At 40.4% G+C, this 23350-nt stretch overlaps 1 long non-coding RNA gene across 1 annotated transcript in view; it reads left to right on the top strand.

Moving 5' to 3' along the window:
• The window catches only part of LOC141278205 (uncharacterized), a 66155-nt gene that overhangs the window by 14870 nt on the left and 27935 nt on the right, over positions 1 to 23350 (top strand). Inside the window, exon 3 of the long non-coding RNA XR_012330552.1 lies at positions 21617 to 21748. This is a non-coding gene — a long non-coding RNA (uncharacterized lncRNA). The remainder of the gene's footprint in view (positions 1 to 21616; positions 21749 to 23350) is intronic.

Below are 23350 nucleotides of genomic sequence, written 5' to 3'. Positions count from 1 at the left end.
CTGAGATGTTCAGCCCACAAGCTTACTGTTTCTGTTCCCCCATTTAATGGTTGTTAAATATTTTTTTAGGGAACTCCAGGTAGAAAACAACGTATCAAATGCACAATTCTTACGCTAGAAATGCTTGCATTTCACAAAGTTTGATGCCATTAGGAATTGTCCATGTAAGATGATCATGTCCATGATCATGATATGAGCTTAGCTGTCTTTTCGAATTTAAGTCTCACAGGGCAAAACCCTGGTTAGGATGAGTAACATGAGGAAAGGCACAGGGCAATTTGCTAAGTACATGATGTTGTACTGCTGGGAGAGAAAGAAGTATATTGTGGGCTCTGTGTTATCAGTGACCAAAGGTTACTTGAGTAACCCATTCCCCGAGGTTAGCAGATGAGCTTCAGATGAGCAAATAACACAAATCAATACTTGTTTCAACTGCCTATGAATCACAGAGTGAGATTCCCTGCAGATTTCAATGTTCTAATTCTACTTACTACTGAAAATGCTTTCTTAAGCCATGGATCTCATGACCTGAAAGGTCCATTATGAAATTTCTTGTTCCTGGCCAGGTAAGACTAGGACACTGAACGCAGAACCTGAATTCAGAAGTTTGCTCACCTGCGTAGTGGCTGAGTGGTGAAATTTCTGGGCAGGATACAAGTACACTAAAGAAGGAAGCTGGGCCGAGAGTGCCGAGGTTGAATTCAGGTTGAGGAGAGAGAGTGTTTTGTCTTGCGACTGAAAAGAGTACTCTCCGTGAGACAGGAATCAAAGGTTCCAAAGAGAGCAAATGGGGAGAAAGATGACTAGGTGTCTAAAGAAATGATAGCAGTCATCCCGTGGAAGCATTTGGAAGGCAAGTACCGTGTCACTTATTTTTCTTAAAACTGCCCGTCTCTGCACATGGAGGGAACATGCCTAACTAAGATAGAAGTTCTTTGACATATTAGATTTTTCCATTGTCTTCTGAAATGCCTGCTGTTTTTAGTAAGAGCTTACTAAGTACATGTTTAATTAATATTGTGTCATTATTAATGTTCTGTAGGCCAATTAGTTTTAACTTATTCAAATTTAAACAGGAGATATTAACTGGGTACATGTGTGCAAAGATAGCTTTTTGAGAAATACTATGTTTATAAATCACCTCGAGAAGCCTTTAAGTTTCTGAATTCCCACCCCTTTAATTAAATGATTCAGTGAGGAATTTTGCTTCCTGGCTTCTTTACAGCCCCAAATTTCTCAGAACAGTTTTTCTGTAGGTAAATGTAGCAGTTCTGTGGGTGCTAACCTACTGCTCTTTCCATGTCAACGAAAATAACATGGTGATAACTGTTGTAGCCCAGTAGGAAGCATGAGAATCTCCTGGAGATCTTGGTAAAATACAGATATATAAAAACACCCTAGAGATGATTAGTTATTAGGTCTAGGGTGGAGCTCAAAAATCTCATTCCTAAGAAGTGCTCAGATAGTTCTGATGCAGATGTGTTTCAGTAGACTATTGCCACAATGATATCGCATCACAAACCACTCAGATCTCAGTGGCAGACAACAATAAGCATCAATACTTCTCACTCACACATCCACGGGTAAGCTGGAGTACTTTTTATGTAGGCTCCAAGCTGTTGGTTGGATCCAGATCTGCTGCACGTGTCTCTCATCCTCACTGAACCAGCATCTTACCTGAGGCAGGCTCTTCTCATGGAGAAAAGCAGAAGTATGAGATGGCAAGCGCCTGCCAAGCCTCTGCTCACATCTTGTCCCCTTATGTCCTATTGGCCAAAGGAAGTAACCAAAGCAGAAGTCAAGGGAGGAGAAGGATACTTTTTTCATGGAATCCTGGTGGAAGAAGTAAATATTTGATGAATGAAAATTTAATTGATTACAAGGTCATACAAAAATTCTGTACATTGAAAAGCACTGGAATCTCTGGAACCATCCAGGAAAGGTGAATGCAAGGCCAACTGTTTGTTTAGTAGGTGATTCAACAAACATTTATGAGTGACAACCAAGTGCCAGCCAGAGAGGTAATTAGTTATTGTGTATCTGTAAGGAGTCCAGTCCAGAGACAGATAAGTACACAGGTAATTACAAGGCAATGTGCCAATTACCATATAAGAGAACTGACAAGATTTATTTTTTAAAAAAATCTAAAACCAACCTGAAAAGCAAAATGTAATATTCTCTATGAGCCAGCAATTGTAAAGTATCCTTAAAATATGGGAAACACATAGAATCGGATTGTAAGATGAAAGTGAGTCCCAAAGCACTCTCTGGAGAAGACTGCTGCAAGTAATGGAAGTGGCTCCTGGAACGTTCCAGGCTCACAGGTTGTAGAAACAAGGGGAAGAGGAAGCCCAGGATACCATTAGCTTAGCAACCAGCAAAAGTCTCAGGGACGGCGTTGATTGGCACAGAGGGAGGCACACCATTCCAGTGATATTAGTTGGCCCAGTATAGATCAGAGTCCTACTCCTGAAGGGAGAAGGGGAACTTATTAGCCTCATGAAAAAACAGTATGGGAGGTGGTTTCCCAAGAGAATATCAAAGTACTGGCAAAAGAAATATGTCCTCCATGCTGGAACACTATATGGCTGAAATAGAGAGGTTTATTTATGAATGAATGGAGAGCACACATGTAGGGATGAAGGTGTGAAAGGCCATGGACCATTTAAGAAACTTCAAATAGTTTGGTATGATCAGAGTGCTTGGCACAAAAGGAATGGCAGAATATGAGTCTGAAAAGTTGGCAGGAGTCCGTTCATATTTGGTGCCAGGGAATTGGATTACTCACTGGGGCACAGAGACGTTAGACAGGTGAAAGCCATGAGAGTTTGCATTTTAGAAAGGTTACTAGTGCAGCCATTTGAAGGATAGAATGGAGGAAAGCAGATGGAGAACTAAATAGCAGCCCCAAAAATCTGTTGTCAGTCAGAGACCAGGTGAGAAAAGATGAATCCTGAAATAAGGGAGGGGCAGTAGAGATAAGGAGCAGATGATGGTTTTTGAGAGATGGGCAGGCCTTATGGACCTATGGAATGTGAGGTGGATGGGGAGTGTGGGAGAAGGAGGGCTAAGATGACTCCCAGGTGTCTGGATAGACCACCACGGGGATGATGGTGCCATTCACCAAGAGAGGAGACATGTGAAAAGAAGTTTCTGGGTGAATGATATAAGCCCTTTTTTTTTTTTTTTTTTTTTTTTGATAAGCATTGGTTTATTCCTAGTTTCTCATTTGTTTCTTTTTTTCTGTATTTTTAAAACTTTTAAATTTTATATTGGAGTATAGTTGATTAACAATGTTGTGTTAGTTTCAGGTGTACAGAAAAGTGATTCAGTTATACATACACATGTATCTATTCTTTTTTCAAATTCTTTTCCCATTTAGGTTGTTACAGAACATTGAGCAGAGTTCCCTATGATTTACGGTAGGTCCTTGTTGGCCATCTGCTCTAAATATAGTAGTGTGTATATGAATAAGCCCATCTTTAGACACCCTGATTTCGAGGGTACCGTGGAGCATGCAGGTAAAGATAGCCCACAGAAAACCTGGGGTCTGGACCAAAGTCTCACTTTTCTTCTGCCCAGGGAGAGCGTTCCATATTTCATTAAACATTTCTAAAAGGAACCAGTCCTCATACAACAGAGTGTTTAGTGCTTACTAACTTAACAAAGGAGGGACAGCCCAGCAGACATGGTTTTGTCCCAGGGTCTAGGATTTCAACTCCCCCAGCTCTCTCTAACAAATGTTACCCTCTTGCTTCATTAACCAGAATAACATTAGTTATGAAATTTGTTACAAGGAAAGAGACTGAAATACGTACCCCTGGAGAGTTAGAAATATTAAGGTACACAGAAAGGTGTTTGGGGACATAGGCTGCCTTCAATTTAAAGGGCTTATCTGGCCAAGGGTTGCTGGGGGAGAGACAAAGGAACTCACAGGCCCTGAGTTGAGGTTCCCCTCTGGCCGGAACCTCAGCTCTCTCGGCTCTGAAATCCAGAGCATCTATTTCTCTCACTGGCTTGTGCAACCTTCTTCTTCATCTGTTTCAAGGCTCAGAGTTGGCCGTAGTGATAAATAGTAAGAATTGGGACTAATGGCCATAAACATTGATGGAAAATGACGTTCTAATTCCCTGGGGAACTCAATTCTGCATCTGCTTCAGTTCAGGAAGCAAAGGAGTACAAAAGAGGCTCTCACCCCAGATTCTTTTTCCCCACTCTGAAAAGGTGAAGCCTGGGTTGAGGAGAACTTTCCTCTCCCACGACAAAAGCTGAAAACTTAAACCCACCTTGTGCCTAACCACCAGTCTTTCTGGAAAACGTTCCCCTCTTTGTCTCTTTGTATTTCCCAGCTATTGGAACTGGAGTGCTCAAAGAAGTACCTGACCTTGTTTGTCAGATGAGAAACAGAAAATGCTGACCCTGAATTCTTTGATTTTCTCCCGCTGCTAACCTAGCAGTACTGCATAATCTCAGACACTTCAGCAGCCTAGGCAGGCTGGGGGTATAGAATAATGAGTGCATATAGCTCCTTGACCAGAGCCTTCTCTTCCCTCTGGAGGGACGGAGGCCTTTAGCAAGGAGTAAGCACAAAAGGGAGTGATATGCAGGCGTGGCCAGGATAAAGGCCAGTTTCAGCCAATACTGTTTGACTTGCTAGTTACTGTTTCTACTCAGAATGGCTTTTCTGCTCTGTTGTGTTATCTTCCTGTCACTAATTTTGTCGGAGGAAGAAAGTGAGCCCACAAGGGCAGAGGCAGTATCTCATTCATTTCCAGAACTTAACACAGAACCTAGATTTAAAGAGGCAGAGATTGTGGGGAGGACATCTTTTGCAAATTTGAAAGCTTTTACTTTCAATTTGCAGAAGAGAAATACCGGTTTGAAGATGTTAAGAGACTGGTTGAAAACAGAAAGCTAATCAACAGCAGTGTCTCAACTGGGCACCTTTGTAGATAAGCAACAGAATACAACTCTGGCATATTTAACCAAGAATATCATTTATTAGAGGGATATAGAGAGGATGGAAATCTAGAAACCCAAGTCAGAAAAAACTCCCATCCTAATAGGAGTTAGGACAGATACAAAGAGATCAGGGATTTCTCAACCATCTCACTTAGGAGTCAGTTTATGCCAACATTATTTACCATCTTTGCCATCACTCTGCTTAAGATGGTCCATGTCCTAACAGGAAGTTTTGTTATAAAGCAGAAACTAACACACCATTGTAAAGCAATTATACTCCAATAAAGATGTTAAAAAAAAAAAAAAGGAAGTTTTGGATTGGCCAAGCTCACTTCCACATGTCCACCACTTGGAGAGGGGTGGGCAAGACACTATCTCCAAGACTTAGAGTCCCATCAAGTCAACATACAGTGGGGAAAGGAAATTTCCCCCAAAGAAAACGGGGTGTTGTTAGAAAGAGAGAACGGGTGCTGAGTGGCTACCAAATTTAAATGTCCACCAGGTCATGAACATTTGAGACCAAAGTTTGCATTCTTTCTTTCCCTAGACCAGCATGGTATAAGCAGAGGTTCTCAACCAGTGGTGATTCTATCCTACTAACCCCAGAGACATTTGACAATGTCTAAAGACTTTTTTGTTTGTTGGGAAGAAGTGTTATTGGAATTTAGTGGACAGCAGCCAGAGATGCTGTTGATAATCCCGCAGTGCACAGGACAGCCCTCCACAAAAAGGAAGTACCCAGCCCACAGTGTCAGCAGTGCCACGTTGGAGAAACTCTGGTATAAGCAAAGACAGGGAACTGAGATAATACACTGCGTGTTTAAGAAAATTCAATCATTTAATTTGGTGAGAGTATGGATTACATATAGAAAAGTTGGAGGTGGGGGGAAACTTAAAAACAGAAAGTTTCAGACCAGATTTTGTGGGGTCTCAAATCACAGGCTAAGTTGTCTAGACTATGTTTAATAGGACTGGGTGCTTTGTAGCCCCAAATTATATCTTAATTGCCTGGGCCTGGCGGATGTCTCTATTTACTGTGGAGTTTATCTCTAGGAGACATTTGGAGCACAGGACTGAATGCCATGAGACTGTCAATGACAAGACCCCATCGGTGTGCCCTTGTCCTGGGCAAACTCTCAGGGTCCGTCCCAAGAGTTTTGCTTCTCTGTGCTTCTTGCATCTCTCCAGTATATGATTTTGGAAAGGTCATTGCTTCTTAGTGTAGATGTTCCTGCTAAGAGATTAACACTATTATCAACATTCTTTCAAGTAATGTAGCTACCAAATGATCTTTATTCTTTCAGAACAAGCTGTTTTTAAAATAAACATATTCCACTGGTTCCCATTTTTTTTCACACCTCTGAAATCAGGATGTACTTACAATCAATAGTATGTCCCACTTTAATCAGTAGCACTTTTTTCTTTGGGATATATACCATTATGGAGCTTAAAAGCAATGGCACTTTAAATTCAACGAAATATAATATATTTATTTTCCTCTCATTTGTCACTGGTTAAATTTTATTCATACACATTTTAAAGGACTGGTTGTTGGGAGTGTATGGGGGTATTAGGGTCGAACTCTGGCAGAATGCTAAGAAATATACAGAATATTATGATGGAACTGGCCCTTCTCTGTCATCATTATTTTATAATTAGAAATACGGCTCTTATGTTGAACAGAAGAGGTTTTGTAACATGCAGCCATCTCCCCAGTGGGAACATCCAGGGCCTGCCCCCAGTGAAATGTTTCATCTGTGTTTCAAAGCCTTTAAAGAGTATGTGAAAGAAACGTTCATTCAGGTCAAATTGCATTGGCATATGCTTTGGGGCTGTTCTTATTTTATACAGACTTCCTTGGTCCATCATTAGATAATTGTATTTGTACAAAGGAAATGGAGTAAAATTTCCTTCTGCATCCTTTCTCTGTTTCTCATCTTTATCCTCTAAGAGGTCTTCCGCCATTCCTTTGTCATCCCCATACATCAGGAAGATGAATATGTAATGACATCCACCCTCCTGCAATGTTATCAGCCTAAAAAGCAAAGGCTTGAAATAAGACTAAAGAAGAACTGGAAATGGCTTAAGCAACTGTGAATTTCCAGGAAATATTTATGAGCTGATTTAAATACTAATGAGCTGGTAATCTGACAGCAGCAGCAAGAAGACGAAGATACAGGAGCGCAAAGTCTCAGCTGAGCCGTGGGCTGTCTCCTATCTACAAAAGCTGTATAGTAGAATGGCCACATTTTAAGCCTCATGCTAAACAGACATTTCTAAATCCTGTTAAGTGAGAAATTGACATTTTCCCACTAATTTCAATTTTTTATTTCTGCCATCCTACTTACCAGTGAATTTGAATCCCATCTTTAAAAAGGTATCTGGGGCCTGAATGTAAATATCACTTCATCTAAACCTTTTATCTCAGTGACTACTATATTAGGAAAGACGCTTTCGATTTCCTTTTCTGTCCACTTGAAGAATCTGCCAAATAGCCTCTCCTTGCAAGTTCCGATGCAGCAGCGTGAACGACGTCTCCAGAGTGTAGTAAGAGGTAATTTATCCAAAAATGTCTCCTGTCCCAGCCTGACTGCAGAAAATACTTCACTTGCCTATGGGTTAGAAAAGATAAAAACACTTGCTATTATAATAAAGTAAATTTAACTTCCAAAGAGCTTTTTACATATATTGTCTTGGGCCTGACAATCTGCTGACTTGATCCAAAATAAACAACTGGCTCTTGCATTTCTAAATCATAATTCAAAGTTCCACACACAGAATTGCTGTTACGGCTCATTCAGTGGGGATTTGGGGGTGGGGGATAGAGGGTGCAGGGGGCATTTTTCCTAATATGAAGATGCTAAGGCAAGGAGAAAAATAGGAGGGGCATACCAGAGAGTCTCTGGAAAACGAGTCATCTTTAGAATTGGGGGGCTGTAAATCCCAAAAGTTAGACAGCAGAGAATCGGGCCACATCATCTAGAAACCTTGCACACGTTGTGCTGCCCCAGGGACATGGTGGCTAGAGGGCCTGGGACTAGAACAACATCAGTGAGATACTCACCTCAGGTGCAAAAATTAAGGCAGCACAAAAAAAAACCCTCAATAATCAAGAAAAATACTATTTTTATGCAATATTTTTAAAACTCAAAATTAATGCAAAAATAAATAATGAACAAAAGAGCACAATTTTAAATAAAAACAGGATTCAACAATGCCATGCTAAGCCATGTTGGAGCCTGAGGCAAAAGGAATAAGATACACCCCTATATAAATGGTTTAATGTTTTTTCAAATTTTTTTTCAGAAATTGATTGTGACTATATTACCGATAATTTGCTCTATTAAATACAGGAAAGTGAAATTATAAAAAATTCTGCTTGGAGTATAAATCGCATGTTTAAACTTAAAATAATGTTGTGAATTTTTATACACCTGCTTGAACGTTCTGGTCAGAACTCTGCTGTGGCAGCGCTGCACAGAGCTGGCCCAGGAGACATGTTAAATACGTTAATATGCGAGGCTGAGTAACCAACCTGAAGACAATGTTAAGAACTCTTGTCAAAGGTGCTTTGTATTTGTGTGACTGGATTTCACGATATGTGCAACACTTGTGGACCACTGTATTAGGATGCTACAATTAACAGACAACCCACTGCTGATTACTTGACAATGAAGAAAATTTATTTTCATCTAACAGGAAGTCCAAAGGAAGAATGGCTGCAAAGTGGTGAATTCAATAGCTCAGTGACACCAACCAGGATTCAGGTTCTTTTCATCGTTCTGCTCTGCCAAAAATAGCAGTCGGCTTTACCTTTGGCTGGCTCGTCTCACACATAGAAAGTGGCTGTCTTAGTTCCTAGAGCCCCATGTAAATCTGACAATGCCTTACAAAATGGAAGAAGTACTGTTTTTTCCCTTTTTGGTCTCATTTTAAGACAGAAGAAAACTTTCTTAGAGGCCTTCCTGCAGAACTTTCCCACATCTCATTGGCCAGAAAGAGGTCACAGCCACCATTGAGACCAGTCCCTGAGAAGAGGAATGGCAGGCTTATGTTAAGGAAGATTTACCCTAAGTCAAGTCATGGAGGGCTAGTCACCCAAGCAAAGTTAGGGTTCTGTAACAAGGAAAATGGAGGAGATAGCTATCAACTGGGCAGCCAGCAGTGTCTGCTACAAATACCAATTATGAGTGGTCAGACATTGGGTAGAAAATACATCACAAAACTTTGTATCAGGCAAATCATTCATCATTACAGGAAATGACCATGATGTCATGTAAGACAAACTGCAGAAATCTTTAATGAAACTACATAGTTAGATCCATACCTCCTAGCTGGCAGCAGGAGAAATTCCAAGTAGATCATAGAATTAAATGTGAAAACTTCACTACTATTAAATGAACACATTGGAGAACTCTATTATAATCTTGGAGTAGGAGAAGGCTTTCTAATTATGACTTAAAATCAAGAAGCTGTAAAGGGAGGAAAAAAAATTCAGCACGGAATGAAAACACCAGAAATAAAGCCAAAAGATAACTGATTAACTGAGGGGTGGGGATTGTAACTCATATCTTAGACAACAAACTAATCTCCCTATTGCATCAGAGCTCCTAGAAATCAATAAGGAAAAAAAGTCATCAACATATAGAATAACATAGAATGATAGGCAAAGGAGGTAAACATCTAATTCACTAGGAAAAAAACCCAAAAATGTCCCTTAAACATATGAAAAGTTGTTCATCTTATTGATATTAGGAAAAATGAAAATAAAAACTATCCTGAGATGCCATTTTTCAGTTATCTGATCAGCAAAAGTGTGGTAACACTCTACTGACAAGGTTGTAGGAAAAGAAAGAGCCTGGGAGAGTAAAAATTGGCATAACTCCTATGCAGGACAATTTGACAGTATTTGTTAAACACCTATACCCTTTAATCCAACAATTATGTTTCTGAGAATATATCTATGGATCCTACAGATTACACATTCTACAGATCTGTTTGTTTACCTGCAAAAAGATTTCTCAGGGCTAATATTTAACTGGAACACATAAAGCCCAACTGGCTTTATGGAACACATAAGGCCCAACTGGTTAATTCATGGCCAGTTTCTATCCTAAAAGGTTGATGTCCTGGATGTACTGAAATTTGAAATTTTAAAATATTATCCCTTTGGGTACGAAGAAGTCTATTGTTTTGTAGAAAAGTACTGGAGACAATCCAAACAGCCAACGAAAGTGGACTAATTAAATAAGCTTTGGTGACCCATACAATGGAATATTATGCACCTGCACAAAAGAATGAATGCATATCTGTAGGTAGTGATATGGAAAGTTCTCCCAAACCTGAAGTTAAAAAAAAAAAAAGCAAGGTGCTGATCAGTATGTATAATACTCCAACTTTTGTATGAAAAAGAAAAAAATAGCTATCATAATATATCAAAAAGATGCATAGTTATATTTGCTTATAAAAATATAAAGAAACTCTGAAGGAAACACTAGAAAAATAACAGTGGTTACCTGTATTGAGGGGATGGCAAACTGGGAGGATGAAAGACAAGGATAAGAGGAAAATTTTTCACTAAAAATCATTTATTTTTCTTTTGATTTTGAACTATGTTAATATATTTATTCAAAAGTTCAAATAAAATTTATTAAAAATCTGTAATTGTTTACTGTTGCCTACAGTTCCAGTTCCAAATCTTTAACTTGGGATTCAAGACAAATCATAAATTAGCTCGAATCAACATTTCCATGGCGAATTCCTACCAATTTCTCCTCACCTCTACCCTCAACCCCTGCCATCCACATACACACAAAACTGCCTTTCCTGGATCCTCTCCCTAAAGATAATCACTGTTAACAGTTTTCACTTCAGAAAAAAATATAATATGCATATGCCTACATTTATATTAGCCACATAACATTTTTGGAAAATTTTACACCTGTGATCATGTTTTTATTTATTACATGTTTTAAAGATTTTTCTGTATCATGAATTTTTTTTCCATTTATTTATCTATTTTGTAACCTTTATGTATCGATACATATGGCTTTTTTTAATGGTTAGATAACATTACATCACATGGATACATCATAACTTAGTTATTTTCCTTGCACATTTAGGTTGTTTCAATTATAGTTGTTTGTACAAGCTATGCTGCAATAAATATCTTGGCATATTTTTGCCATAATATCAAAGTATAATTGTTAGGCAAGTGTTATGTGCATTTAAAAGTTTGATTGATAGTGTCAAGTTGCCTTCACAAAGGTTATATCAGGGTTATATCAAAGATTATGCTTTCAAAATATGAAAATACTCCTTCTTTCCTCACTCTCTCACCAATATTATTTTGAAACTTCTAAAAGTTGCCTGATAAGCAAAAAGTATTCTTTTTATGCTTAATTAGCATTTCCTTAATTATGAGAATGAGCATGTTTTTATATGTATATAGGAATTTGTATTTCTTTTTCTGTGAACTGTCTATTCTACTTTCATGGAGTCAAATGAAGCCATTTCTTCTCTTATGACTCCAGGATTTAGAGTTTTGTTTAGAAAGACTTCTCCACTTCCACATCTCTCTCTCACACACACATAGAAATTCTCCTATATTTTCTTTAGTCTCTCGTATGTCTTTAAATGTTTAGATCTTTAATCCATCCAGACTTGACACGAGTGAGAGAGAGGTAGTATAGCCTAAAATGAAACATTGTAACTTAATTTCTTTCCAAATGTCCCAATACAACCTCCTGTACAATCTATACCTTCATTGATTTTAATTACAATATTTATTATATACTCAATTCCCATAGGCATTAGGTCTTGTCTATTCTGTTCTATTAATCTGAATATCTCTTCTCACCTAATACCACAACATTTAAGTTACTGTAGCTTTATAGCATGTTTTTCATCTGATAAGGCTGGTCCCCACCACATAAGTCTTTCCTTTTTTTTTTCCCCAAAAGAGTCTCAGCTATTTCAGCACATTTAATCTTCCAGATGAACTTACAGGTTAATTTGAGGGAAATAATATTTTTATAATATTGAGTCTTTCTGACTGTAAGTCCAGTGCTCAAAATGTCACATGAAATCATGAGACAATTACTTAGCGAATCTGAGACCAGATGCTTATGGACATTTCTGACCAGATTAGTTGTGTGAGTCATATGAATCTATGGCATAACTGTGCAATTCTCCTCTTTCTTGTGTAGACCCATGAGAATGACACGGGTATCAGGAAAACCAGGCCCAGAGCAAAAAAATAAACAGTCCCTGCATATCCTTCAGGAATTTTTTAATAGAAAAAGTAATCATTCACATCCTGTCTACAGTGAGAGTGGAGCTCCAGTCACAGTCAATTCTGCTGCTCATGTGTGCTGGAGGCTGCGTGCATCTTGGGTATAGAATTCCTGGCTTGTGGCCATAACCAATACAAGAATAAATGCCATTTAATTCCCCCCAGCTGTTCCTGGGGCCCTCCGTGGGTGGGTCTGCTGAGGGGTGTTTCATTCGATTCACAGGAAAAAACGTGCCCCTCAGTTGCTTTCACAGAGCCAGATTTACTAAGACTTTCCATACACACTACTGTGGGGGGAGGCCATGAAGACTGCTCACAGCACTGACCGACCAGCCCAAGGTGTTCTGCAGGGGCTCTGACGGTTTGCTGCAATGCTCTAAACTTGCACTTCATTTCACACTGAAAAACCAGTGCTTTGTGTTCAGTGTAAGATCTTCCCAATGTGTGAGGTTAAGGAGACATCTTTACCTATCTAAATAAATGAAGCATTGGACATGATTAAATAGAAATTACACTTTACATAGTATTAAAGGTGACATCCATCTATGTAAATTAGTGTAACAGAAGAGAATGTAATGTTCCTAATCCAAAAATATAGATCTTCTTTGCTTGACATAGGCTACTAAGTTGATATTTTGTAGTTGTGTGTTTAGGTGCCACTAAAGTAATTTTAGTTTCTGCAAAGAGTAGTCATTTCCCAATTCATATCAGATAGTTCCAGTGCTGTAGTTCAAAAAGATACTTCTTCCCTTGAAAAACAAAGGCAAGGGACCCTGTATGGTTTGCTCTTTTGTTGTTTTATTTTGTTTTGATACATCTCAAGACTATGATAGAAGGTTTAGGAATTGTGCACCATGTTCAAGGTTATACCAAGAGAGGCTAATGGGGCCAAAACCATGTGACATAGTAGGGTTGGAGGTTCTTTGGGGCTGAAATATGGCTGAATGAGCTTCGAACAGCCCCAAACCAAGGGTTCCCTCCATTTTTGCCTCTGGTAGGCAGAAACTATATGCGGACTAGACGGACAGAGAAAGAATCCTTAATGAGAACACACTTAATACAAGGTACATATTTAATCATAGTTAATCTGCACCAGACCCTGCTTTGATAACTAAGCCTCACTATTTAGGTTAGCTGTATGCATTTTAACTCATTCAACAAACTCAGTTCCAACATGGGAGATCCGTAGGCTAGCCAACCCATGTTTTAGGAAAGGAAACGTATTCACTGAGCGCCTACTGTGTTTCAGACCTTTGTTAAATAAGACTGCTGTTCACAGTTCCTAGCCCACCATATTAGCTTTTCAGTATTTCAAATTTTTATTGTTACATATTTTTAAGTATTCAATTAAGAAATACATTGCATATTCTATAATACTTAGAGAAAAGAAAGTTGGAAATTTCCCCAAAGGAGACGTTTTAAATACAAAAAAGAATATCTTCTGAGATCTACATGCTGCAATCGAAAGGGTTTTAGAATGTTTCTCAAGCCCTACAGTGCAGCACATCATAAGAGGGGATCTTCCTTCCAAGGGACATATTTCAAATAGCAAATAACAAGGGTGCGGTGCTGGGGAGAGACTGGCTTGGATATGGTTGACTCGGATGTGGTTGATTGAGTGCTGCTCACCATGCATTCAATCTCATTCTCTGTGCTTCCCCACAGCAGAGGCTGGAAAACTGAAATCTACATTTTCCAGACTCTCCTGATGCCAGAGTTCTAGATGCCTCGTGGGCTCTGGTGACTGGATGCACTTTGATTTGATTTGAAGTTTGGGAGTGAGACTGAGAGCCTCTTCCTGTGACTTTCTGCTGACAAACAAGGTCTCAGTGTGTCAAGAAGCAGGTGGTGGCTGGACTCAGACTTCGAATTTCTGGACTCCAGCTTTAAGGGGCTGGAGAGGAAGTTGTGTTCACTATGGCAGTGCTTCCTGGTCGCTAGAGCCCCACTACAGCAGTGTGTTCTTAAACGCAGTATTGCAGTGGCTGCCGCTGATCCCTGCTCCTCCAGCCCTTCCAATGGTTTTAGAATTATCTAACGCCCTGTATAAAATTTGTTTCTACTTCAAATACCCAGAGTTTTCTGTTTCCTTCACTAAACCCTGACTGATGCAGGAACTCCTTAAAAGTGTCCCGAGGTCTTCTGAATTTAAATTTATACCCCTAGTAATGAAGTATCAGCAAGAAGGACATAAATAAGAGTTCAGTATATTTAAATCACTTACTTATAAGCAGTCTAGTTCTAGAACAATGAGAAGGTGTAACAAAGTACCTTCCTTTTATTGTGCATTTACAGTCATTACTCCATTTAATCCTTACAGAAACTCCATTTTACAGAAGAAAAACCAAAGGTTTAGAGACCTTAAGAAACTTTTGTTCCGCAACGTTGTGGTATACAGAATAATGTCCTGCAACCCTCCCCCAAAGGTATCCACCTCCTAATCCCTAGAACCTGTGAATATATCACCTTACACGGCAAAAGAGCTTTGTAGATGTGATTAAGTTATGGATATTGAGATAGGGAGATGAGCCTGACTCATCCAGATGGGTTCAAGGTAATCACAGGAGCCTTGGTAAGAGAGAGGCAGGACGGCCAAAGGGGGAGAAGGAGACGGGATAACCAAAGAGAGAGACCTGAAGGTGTCATGCTGCTGGCTTTAAAGATGGAGGATGGAGCCATGAGCCGAATGCAGGAGGCCTCCAGAGGTTGGGAAAACAGGGAAACAGATTCCGCCCTGGAGTCTCCAAAAGGAATGCAGCCCTGCTGACCCACTTTAGATTTCTGACCTCTAGCACTGTAAGAGAATAAATTCTCTGGTTTTAAGCCGCTAAGTTGGCGGTAATTTGTTACAGCAGCAACAGGAAACTAGTACAAACATTTAATAAATAATTATTGAGATCCTATCATTCAGTGCTGGGGTGGTTGTAACGAAACTAAGTACCTGTACTAATATTCCAGCTTGCATTCTTGCCTGGAGTTTAGCGGAAGCAGGACCCAAGCCCAGGCCTGTCCATCTTGCGAGCCAGTGCTCTTAACACTGTACTCTGCCCCCCTCACCATACCAAGTTCAAAGCAGGTGCCCAAGCCTGTGCCCTCTTTTAGTCTAAAGGGATCTCATGAGTTTTATTCCTAATTGGATTTTGATAAGTTGACACAAAACATCTTTTCTCATTTGTAGGGACCCGGATGATTCTCTTCCTTCTGAGAGGGCCACTGTGGTATTTTCTGCAAAGAAGGTTTCCCCTCCCCCCACCAAGTACATTTCTAGACCTCTGTTTCTCAAGTCTTTTTCTGCATAGGGGGTGCTTGTTAAAATGTCCAGCTTTTAGAGTTCTAATTCCATACATCTGTGTGGAGCCTGAGGATGTGCACTTTTACAGTGAAGGTGATTCTGAGGCACATCAGGGACCTCACCTGTGAAATACTGTTTTCTGTAAAATTATAGAAGAGGCTTACTTTCTGAATCCTTAGAGACATGGCTTCCAACATTCCAATCGCCTTAGTTCTTCTAGCAGGGTTTCCAGCTGACATTCTTTTCTTGATAACACATGTTTTGCAATGGCATTGGAAAATAACGGAATCCCTCACTGACTAATAATATGGGTGGTATTGTTTTGTTTCTTTGTGGTACAGTAATGCTACTAGAGTTCTCTCTCTTTTTGATATTATTATAATATTATTAATATTTAATATTACTACTACTAAAAAGTCATGTTGAAATAGTCAGTGCATTTCAACATTCTCAGACATACTCCAGTAGGATTGGATTTTTTTTAATGCCATTTAAATTCAGTTGCAGATTGTTTCACTGAAATTGCCACTTACTGGTCTGTGGTTTAAAAATTCCTTCTAAGTGAGAGCTCAGAAGCCAACTTCACTTCACTGAAAACTACAGATTATACTGGCTTCCTTTCGATATTTACAATATTTCACTGAACCAGAGAATTTTATTGCTGCAGCTAGCACCAGTTATCCAACCCGGCCCCACCATTTTGCAAATGAGGTTTAAAGGAGGGAAGTGACTTGCCTAAAGTTATACAAGTAGTTAAGGGACAGAAGTGAGATTAGCAACTGCTTTCCTGATTCCTGGTCTATTCAGAAGCTCAGTCACTATAATTTTATTTCTAAATCCTCTTATGGTACATTGATTACTTCCAGTGTAACTTAATTTTTTATAGTGGATAATCTGGAGAAGATAAATTTAAAATGCTCATATTTTTGTTTTGCTATTATTTTCTTTGAAGAGATAAATTCAAGACCTCTTCCACGTGGACCCCAATGTCTTTTTCCCCTAGGTATTCATTATTTAAAAGAGGATCATTAAGGACTTAGAAGATTTTTTGTGGATCTCTGCTGTTAGCTTTGTCTTGATAACTCTCCCATTCAAATAAAAACAATGTCTGGGGAGTCTGAGTGAGGCCTGGAGCACACCAACCTCACTCCGTTTAATGCACCGTTAAGCCCGTCATATCCAGCCCTACCCCCCAAATCCTCTCTGCCTTAGCAACAATGAAATGGGTTTCATACAATTGACTCAAGTGAAGTTCTTTGAACAGTTGTCAGGGTGGGAAACTCAACACCCCAGAAGAGTGATAACAGAGGTGGTAGCATAACAGCTGGGGGCATTGTACTGCCAGCCACAAGCTGAAATAATGTGGGCCTAACTCTCAAGTTACCATTACTCTGATTTGGATCCAGGAGCAAAAAGCCTAGAACAGTGAATACCTGATTCAGTGTGAAACTCAGAGATACCCAATCCCCGGTCTCATCAGTATAACAAATTGACCCCTGAAGTCTTCCTATTTGCTAATTCTTCTGGCCTAAATGCCTTCCCTGCTGCCCCACCCACCCACCCCCACCCCCCGCCAGTGGAAAAGCAAGGGGAAGACAGTGCTGACAGGCAGGGCATTGGATTATACCCAGCAACTGGCTATCAAATGGTAGAGGGAGCCCTCTTTCTATCAAAAGAGGAAGAAGAGAGGTGGGGAGGGGCACAGGGCACAGGGCAGCTACTACTGCTCCGACCTTACCTCTGTCCTGTTGAAGTCACGTTTCTAAAACAGCCATGCAGGACTTCCTGTCTCAGCTCCGACATGTAAAAAGCCATACTCAGAGATTATCTTGACGTGAAGCAGAGCAGGAAATTGAAGTGGGACAGGGAGTTCTCGTTGTGTCTCTTGGCAGCAGGGCTGACAACAGTCAGAGGTGGAGGTAGTAATTTTGTGGGAGAGGCTTAAGATAAGTGTTGTGTGTTTTCACGTGTCTTTTACAGATTTTCAGTTCGGGCATGAGAAACATTGGGTTGGCGCTTCCATTTATTGTTGTCTTGAATTCCAGCCCATCTGGGACAAAGTAGTCTTGTTTGGTTACATCCCACTGGAAAATTAGTTCAATGTCTTTTTCTTCCTCCAGGACACAGATTTTCTTTGTAACAATTCATTCATTCACTTGTTTATTCTTTCAACAAACAATTATTTCTATGTATGATACTTGCTAGGTTCTTGGGATATAGGGGTGATTATAGCTGCCTTCATAAAGCTTAAGGTCTTGTGAGGGAAGCATACAATCAAATAAGTCACGACAATAAAGTGTACTAAGGGTTACAGTAAGGGACGTGAAGGGATGAGTAGCTGAAACAACAATCTTGCCTACGTCCTCATCTAAAAACTGGGCATGATAAAAAGAATATCTACCTTTGGGGCAGGCATGAGAACCAGATGAGATGATGTGGTTAAAGTCTCTGTTAAATGGAATGACTCTTAGTTATACTTCCTAGTCACATCCTCTGTTGAAATCATTTAAATGCTGCCAAGAAAGATTTGTAACAACACTTCTCTTGTTTTAAGAGCCCAGGCTCTGTTTCCATAAGATACAAGAAGCTAGCCTGGCGTCATCCACCAAGTGCTAAACAAAGACTTATACCAGCCTCCGTGGATGAGTTACTCCCCGTGAAATCCCTACCCCACTAGGTGTCCATGCTCCAGAGCAGACTGCATGGACAAAGGCAGGAGCCAGCCAAGTGCAAGGCACGGAAGGATGATGTCCTTCAGGTCTGAGTTCACCATGGACCTGCCCGACCCACCTCTACTCTCCTGGCTTCCTGCCTTTCACTCAACACTTCTCACAGTTGTATTCATCTATTTATGGGATCATGTTGATCCATCCCTCTCTTCCCTGGTAGATGGTGTGCTCTACTAGGACAGAGCCCAGGGCTCTTTTGCTTCCCACTGTATATGCCCCAGCCTCTAGCCCTAGAAGAGTGAATAGTGCTGCTTGATAGATAGTGCCTGAATGAATGACAGAATGCGTGGTACTTACTTTGACTTATTCCCTTAGGAAAGTATCACTTTCTATCTGAACGTTGGTTTCCACTTGACATTTCTCGATAATGAAATCCCTACAAGACTCTTCCTGGAAGATGCTACAGGCAGGATGAGGCAATGACCCAAAGTGAAAGCTCAGGTTGAAAGGGGTCAGGACAGTCACCCAGGGTGCCTTTCAAGTGCCTACAGCAGGAAATTCTAGAAAGAGTCTCACAGCCACCTCCAGCTGGGAAACATTTCCAGAAACGAGGGAAACACATCCTTTTGAAAACAAGGTATTTAATGCCCTTTCGTGTTTGGAGAGGAGCTGGGCTCAGCACCCTGCTGTGAGGAGATTTCTTCCTCAGGGGGTCTTGCCTGAGCTCCCAGTGTGTCCTGCAAGGAAATAGTAAACATTCACCCTCAGCTTCTGGTGTCTATTTTTATGCCCTGGTTGTGTGTAGGGGGAAAGGAGAATACGTTTTGAGTATGCGTGTTTTTCCCCCTGGTGCCTGGTGACTCCCACGAAGGCTGTAAATCCCAAAATCCAAACACAAGAAGCCTATGTCAGGAGGCAATGACCCACCACTTTGGACTCCATTCAACATCTACATGAAGAATGTCCTTGGCAAAGAGCAGTTACAGCATAATAGTGGTAAAAATAACAATCATTCTCTCAATTTTCAACTAAATATAACTCCTAATGGCTAAAGTTCTATAAACTAATCAATTTTTTTTGTCCCAACCAACAGTTTGAAAATAAATGTTACCTCGGATATACAAATTCGTTATTACCTATGACATAAGATATTACGGATTGCTGTATAATTCGTTGTTTTACATCATTATCTTAGAATTTCGAGTGTTCTAAGCTTTCCTATATAGAGTGAAGGGAGACTAGAAGAAATAGGATTTACTGTATGCATTGCAAAAGATAATGCCAGAGTCTATAGTTAATTTAAAGAGAGAATGAATTTAATAAACAATGGAGAATATTGGAGCCTTGAGTTCAGGTAAACCTTCTGGAGGTAAACCAAATGCTGAAGGGAAATTGAGGTTAGCTAACTGGCTCCCATGTGTTTTTGCAAAGCTCAGGGAGTGACAGCAGCATCACTGACAAATGAGTGCTTCAATAGACAGTTGCCCGATGAGAACCTGTTACTAAAGAGGAAGTGAAGTGATTTAGGAGGCACACTGCAGGGAAAGGGGCACTGAACCAGGAGAAATAAAGTTAAAATTAGAGCAGATTGGGGAGAGTTGAAAGGCAAAAGATCATACCGATTATGGTTCCCTTTCTAAGCTCCTCTAATGAAAACTGAAGATGACTATCATGTCTGCAAGATTTATTCATTCAAGAATATCAGAATCAACTCTACCTTTCCCCTGACACGGGCAATGTATTAAACCTCTGCCCTACACATTTCAACCAGGAGATAGACTAGGCTAGGTCCCCTATTGTACCATTTTGAGCCTCGAGATGTTTTCCTTCGTAGCACTAAATAGGGGCTGTCATGTGAAATCTACATATGTGGTTATTTGACGGTCACTTTCCCCCATTAAACTACAAGTTCCTCAATGACAAAATTTTTTTTTTAATTTTTTCGCTAACCATTGGTTCCTAGTGTCTGGCACATTGCCTAACACATAGAAGACATCTATTAACTGAATGAATGAACAAATGAATGAATAAAACCTACTTTTCCTTCCCCTTTTCTCTTTTTCATCTTCCTTTCCTACTTAGTGTTTCCTGTTTTTCTTCTATTTCATTTCATTTCATTTTCAGATCAAAATCAAAATTCACATCAACTCTTCCACACATTGGGTTCTTTTGGTCAACAGCCCTGCATAAAGCTAGGAGTAGCCTCTTTTGTCTCCAGACTACTCATGTGTCTATCCCACAGAACAAAGATCAGGAACCTTAGAGAGCCCTAAACCAGCAGTCCCCGAGAAAGGTGAAGAACGTGGTGGCTCCAATTACAGACGCTGGCACAGAATACTTGGGTTTCAGTTGTACTTGGATAACTTACTGAATGCGTGATCCTCCTTGAGTTGCTTAGCCTTTCCAAGTTCTAGTTTCTACAACTGTGAACTGAGGATGGTAATAAAACCAACCACTTCCAAGGGTTATTTTAATGATAAAATGACTTACTATTAACAAACTTAAGACAAACTTAAGACTGCTCTGGTGCTGGAGAGCACTATAAGGTATCACCTATTATTATCTCTGTGACCTCAAAGCCTAAATGTGGACGTTGTTATATATTTTTGCAACTTGTCCAAAATTTGCCCCCCCAAAGTGGACAAAGGAACTAAATGTTAGACCTTTGTCCCCTGCTGCCTGTCACTGCTCATTGGCAGTCTCCTTGCCCAGCTACCCAGACTGCAGGAATGTCTGCTCTGGATTGGGGGGGCCGGAGCTGTTGTCCTGGCGGCTGTAGTAGAAGGGGGAAGAACCCTGTCAAAATCAGAGCCCAATAGCCAATTGTTTTTCCAGGGCAGAGGTTTCTTTGTTTCCACTCTTGCCTTTAGGCAACTGTGGTGAAGGTATTCCCTTGGCTCTCCAGAGAGGCAGTCTGTGCCTAGGAACACAGCCTCATCCCAAGGGCTCCCCTCTCTTATAGCCACCTTTCCCAAACACCAGCAGGATCGTGTGATTAAATTCCTGTGTCACTGGGGGAAAGGAATGCTTTATAACTTTACTTCAAGCATCCGAATCTTTCTCTCCAAATCTGGAGAGATTAAGGTTTTTGTGACATGCAGCTCAGCAGGCAGAAATGGTCGGGGCCTTGGCAGGGGGGAGGGGTAAGAAGCTGCCCAGAGCAGCTAGGGGCCAGAGTCACTGCACCCACCAGCCACTGCGTGGAAGAGGGCTTTTCTGAGAGAAACAGGAAAGAGTGGATGAACTATCATTTCTGCATTTTACCCTCCAGACAACCGAAGAAATCAGGATGACCAGCAGAGTCCTCTGCTGGGGGAAAGCAGCTCTTTGCAGTCCAGTTTAGAGGGTTGCAGTGGGGAGGAAAATGGAGTCACCCTAGATGTACTTCTCTTTCTCCAGGATGTGGGAAGGAGTGGGAAAGAGGCAGCACTCCAGCACGGCTCCCAGTGGACGGCCCCTGAGACTTGAAACTGTTCGGATGGATGGGACCAGCGGTGTACACAAAGCCACACTGCAGCTTTCTAATCAAAGGTCTGTGAGATGGGAACTGAGTTGTCAGGGACCCTAAGGGGTGCTTAGAAACCACAAACCAGAAGTGCTGGGGGCTGGTGAATGAGCTGAGATGGCCTGCTTGCAAAATTGCACAGGGAAGAGAAAGCTCACGTTTGGGAGCTGTTCCAAAGGGCCTGTGCCTGGAAAGCGGGTAACCTGAAGCTGTGTGTCCAGGCTCACAAACCCCAGTGCAGAGAAGCCTTGAGGATCATTCTTGTGTATGCTGTGTGGAATCAATGTACACAATTATACAACCTCCCTTTTCACAATCGAGCCACAAGGCAGGAACTCTATGTTTTCTTAAGGTTGACTCAAAATTTCCACTTTGTGGGAAATGAGAGACAGGGGAGGGAGAGTTTCTCATCATTTTCATCCCCACCTGGTTTCTCTTCTCCAGGCCTGGTTTCAAAACACTTATACATATAATCCTCACCTTAGACATTAACCTGACGTTTAATATCTTACTGATTTTAATTTTTTTTTAAGTTTCAATTTAAATAAATCTCTTTCACCAGTGGGATATCTAATGAAAGATGCAAGGTATGTAATTTAGGAACATTTTCGTAATGGTTATACATCTTGGGAGGAAGGAGAAAATACTTAAAATACTGTAAAATTTAACGTTGGATTTGTTTTTCCAAAGCTGCAAAATAATTAGAACTCTAAAGGAAAAAAGTCTTCGGGAGGGACCCTTACCCTTTATTTAAATGGAAAAATAAGTTGATTTCCGAAAGAAAAGTTCTGGAGCCCTGGGTGCTGCTAACACTACTCTCATGGTGCTGCTAATACCCCAATACTACTTACTATCATTAGTCGGTACTATTGTTAATACTATTGTGAAAGTTACCATTGTTAGGCAGATACTCTAAAGCCACACTGATTTATTTCAGCAACCACGTACATTTAGGGCTTCTAGATCTTGTAGGCCAAACACTCTTATTTTAATAATGCATTACATTGATGTAGCATTTTCCAATTTTCACCATGCTTTTAGATACATTATCTCACATCTATTTTTCAAAATGGCCTTCTGAGACAGACAAAGCAAGCATTATCGTTTTTTGTTTTGTTTTTATCTAGCTTCTTGAAAAATACACTCACACACAGGGCAACAAATTCAAGTAGAAGGGCATAGATAGAAAGTTAAGTCCCTCTTAACCTGTGTCCACCTAGTCTCCTCCTGAGATATGATTACTGTTAAGAGTTTCTCTATGTTCTCTATGTCCTTTTAGAAATTCTATGTACACACTAGCCCAATTCTATCCATATGTGCTCTTTAAACATGGACTCACACACATGGCAGGCTCTTCCCTGGTTTGTACCTTGCTTTTTTCAATTAACCAGTGACTTGGAGATCTTCAGTAACATGCAAGCTGTGCCTCATTCTTTGTTTGATAGTCTATGTAACTGGTCCCCTAGTGATGGGTACTTAGGTTATGCCCAGCATTTTCTGTTACAAACAGTGCTACAATAAGCAATATTAGCAAAAACTTAGATAGTTCTTACTTGGTGTTTTTCATGCACAGAAAGTCAGTTAATCCTCATAACTATCCTATGACACAGAAACTACCATTAGTTCAT

The sequence above is a fragment of the Tursiops truncatus genome, chromosome 3 (assembly GCF_011762595.2).
Source record: "Tursiops truncatus isolate mTurTru1 chromosome 3, mTurTru1.mat.Y, whole genome shotgun sequence".
Classification (NCBI taxonomy): domain Eukaryota; kingdom Metazoa; phylum Chordata; class Mammalia; order Artiodactyla; family Delphinidae; genus Tursiops; species Tursiops truncatus.
The sequence above is the reverse complement of the archived record's forward strand: the minus strand, read 5'-3'. Positions and strand labels throughout refer to the sequence as shown.